This window comes from Triticum dicoccoides, chromosome 2A (assembly GCF_002162155.2).
Source record: "Triticum dicoccoides isolate Atlit2015 ecotype Zavitan chromosome 2A, WEW_v2.0, whole genome shotgun sequence".
NCBI classification, from domain to species: domain Eukaryota; kingdom Viridiplantae; phylum Streptophyta; class Magnoliopsida; order Poales; family Poaceae; genus Triticum; species Triticum dicoccoides.
Genome location: NC_041382.1, coordinates 680,919,140 through 680,923,026, shown reverse-complemented (window position 1 = coordinate 680,923,026; position 3,887 = coordinate 680,919,140).

Below are 3,887 nucleotides of genomic sequence, written 5' to 3'. Positions count from 1 at the left end.
GCAGGCCCAACATAACCAAAGATAATTCATGGAAGCAAATCAAAGAAATCTGGATGCTTCAGAAATGTCATTGCATTTTCACATACTAGCAATCATCATCACAAACATTAACTAATTTCGTATTAGAAGTACAGAAGAGGAAAAGTTCAAGAGAGCAAATTAAATTACCGAATCAGTGATGTTAAAAGCTTTCTGCATGTAGAGCATCATTGGGCAAAGTTTTAAAAAAAAAGTCATACAGAAGAGAAGATAATTCTGGAAACGGCAGGGTTGATAAACCACACAGAAGTAGGAGTAAAAGAAAGTGCTCAATGCCTTTGACGTCCAGAACCAACAGCCAACAGGCAAAAAGAGATTGTGCCGGAGATGAAGCTGTCAGAGCATCAGGTCTATCACAGTTTTTTTTTTCTTGCATCATTGAGGTAAGAAGAGACCGTCCAAGAACAAAGAAAGAGAGCGTACTACTCCAAGGCAAGCAAAAGAACGGGGGCTCCCTCTGACCAGGTCGATGTCAGGGCAGGGCAACCACCATGCTTGCATTGATCATGGCACCCATGCATGTCATCACTTCAGAGCATCATCGGGTAGAAAAAAGAGAATGAAATTGTACGACAAGGAAGAACTCGGCATCTCGGTCGAGCACGAAAAGAAATCCACCCGTAATTGTGCCACAGTGATCATGTATTCATGTTGCCAGTTGAGAAGGGAAGACAACCCACTGGCACGTCCAAAGAACCCAGTCAAAAAAATCAGAACAAAACCATTCGTCTCAGATTGGGAAATTAATTGCTATCACTTGTGAGGGCGCATCGGCAAACATATATATATGCATCATCATCAGCGAATATGGTGGTAAGAAAAACAAGCATCATCAGTGAGGCCTCAGGGGAAATGAAGTTTACATGTCTCGAGAATAGGCCAAGAAATCAGGCCCTCGGATCAAACTGAACTGTGTTTCGGATCATCAGCCCCTGGAGAAAAATTACAAATGCTGAAAATGCTATCTTCCACGCGGCACATCAGTGCGTTCATAAACAAAATACATCAACGGCCAAAAAAACATGTCTCAGAATTGTCATTGCGTTTTCACGTAGCATCAACCCGCTAAGGACACTTCATCCTCGACATTGGTAAATTTTGCCTGTTCAGTCAGGAAGCGGCGTTTTTTCGTAAAGGAGGTGAAGAAAACTGAATAGAAAGTAGTACATACAGAAAAAGAAAAAGTCAAGGGTTGAAATTAAATTACTGAATGCCTCAGCTGTTAAAAGTTTTCCGCATGGGGTGAGTCGGAGTATTTTACTTATTCATGTATTTATGCATCATTGGCAGGATGAAAATAATCGTGCGTTAGGAGGGAATTCTGGAAACGGGATGAAAACCTCAGAGAATTAAAATACTGAACAATGTTTCTGGTACCACCATATCAAGCTGCCACCCTGACAAAGGAACGAAGAGAAAGTAGACCAAAGAAACGAACGAAACAAAGAGCAAATGCCTCAGCGATGTTAAAAGTTTTCCGCATGATGTGAGTCGGAGTATTTTACTTATTCATGTTTTTGTGCATCATTGGCAGGATGAAAATAATGGTACGTGAGAAGACAGAATTCTGGAAACGGGATGAAAAACACATGAAGTGAAATACTGAAACAATGTTTCTGGCACTACGTCCAGAGGATTTCTTGGCAAAAGAAATAAAATTAAATTACTGAATGCCTCAGCGATGTTAAAAGTTTTCCGCATGGGGTGAGTCGGATATTTTACTTATTCATGTCGTATTTATGCATCATTGGCAACAGAAAAAACAAATAATCGTTCATGAGAGAAGAGAATTCTGAAAACCACAGAGAAGTATAAGACTGAAGTCAAGCCATTTCTTGCCGCGGAAGGCCACCCTGACATGTTTAGCAAAGGTAGATCAGTAAAATAAGCCTCTCAGCTGTTGTGAAATGAATCTCGCCGCGAATCAATCAGCGGTCAGAGCATCAGGTCTATCACAGCTAATTTGCATCACCGAGGTAAGAAGAGATCGTCAAAAAGATAAGGAAAAAGAGAACGAGGACCAAAGGAAAAGCATGCCAGGGCAGGGAAGACCAACCAAAAAACGGAAGGAGTGAGAGACCACCATGCATGCATGATGGCTCGTACTACAACTGCTTGCATTGATCTGATCATGACACCCGTACGTGTAAAAGAAGCACCAAGAGACGAACAACTTCCAATGGCAAGGGGAAATGGCAGAAAAAAGAGCATAAAGCATGGACAGAGCACAGCACAGTACAGGTTGATCTTCTCTCATCCCGATGAGAACGTACGTCCAGACAAAATTTAAAAGAAGTCTGCCACGCTCTCAGCCGTTGTGCGACCGGACCGGCAGTCAGAGCATCATGGAGCACGGAAGAGAAAAGAAATACCAACTGTCAAGAGGTGGACGAACTTGGCATCTCATTCGAGCAAGAAAGAAACCAACAGGTTGCGAAACGACTGCGCCTCAGATGAAGAAATTAATTGGTTGCTATCACTTGTGCGTAGCACATCTGCGAATCTATGCATCATCATCGGCGGACGGTCACGGGAAACAAGCTTCATCAGGGAGACCATTCCGAACGAAAAGAAAAAAGGGACAAAAGAGCCGCGGTCGAGCGAGCAGCACTCCGGACGGGGGGAGAAACTCAAGAAACACACAAAGCAAACGATGGAGCATACAGGGCTTTGAACAGCACACATATCTGGAACATGAGCGGCGCGGACGTGTGGTTCTTGGACCTCGTCTCCGCGCCCGTACGCCCTCTTGCCGGTAAAATGAAAGTTGAAACGCAAGAGCACCACAAGAACAGGAAAGAAGAAGAATAGGTGCGACTGAAAAAACAGAAGATGTTGCACGAAAGAAGAAGGAAAAACCTGCCATGCCCTCGGGCACTCGAGCTACGATCCGGCACGCATGCATGCGACGCTCCGAGGTACTCTTGCCTTCACCGGCGCATCAACCAGGAAACACGAAGGAGAGGATTCGGTTCAAGAAAAGCAAGAGAAACATGAAAACAGCAGAACAAATAGCAGATGGAATCAAAACTACTAGCTAGGAATCGAAACGAAAACGAAAACGAAAACGAAACGAAAACGAAATGTGCGACCGGACCGGCAGTCAGAGCATCATGTACCAAAAGCGAAAAAGAAAGTGGGTTGGTTTGGGGTGGGAAGAAGGAAGCTGCTTGTGGTGGTGTGCTCTGGAAGGGAGGGAGTTGGGGGTGCTTATATAGCGGAGCGGCCACGAGGCGGACGGCGCCGATCAATCCAGTTCAGCTGCTTTTTCCGAACGGACGGTACTGATCGCCTCCTCCAGTCCTGCGCGTCTATGGCCTCCTTTTTGCTTTTGCGGGGATAGCTGGATGTACGGGCGCTGACAGGTGGGTCATGGGCACGTGTACGCTCAGCAATGCCTGGTTACTGCTACCGTCAGCCGTGGACTACGTTAAGATTCGTGCTCGATCATGCCTAAGCTCCGAGACAACGAGCGAGAAATAAAAAGAATTCTTTTCAAGTTATTTTAATTTGTTTGCCTGAGACAATCTCATCTTTATTTGGAGTTATTTTATTTTTTTTTTGCCTTTTTTTTAACGCCTATTTTCTAGAACTCAAACCTAAGTATAGGCACTGGGTTGGCATGCCCCACCGCGTCACCAGGATTGGATCTAACTCTAGGCGACACTAGTCGGTTGTGGAGCATTAGAGTCGAGGCGGACGATCCGGTGGAGTTTCAGTTACCACCAGTGTTGGCTCCGGCCTGCGAGGAGATGACGGTACTTGAGGCTTCAGACTCTCATCACGCATCTCAGGGCTTTCGAGAAAGAGGCCCAGTCACACTTGGTGGGCACATGGATCATGGCGAG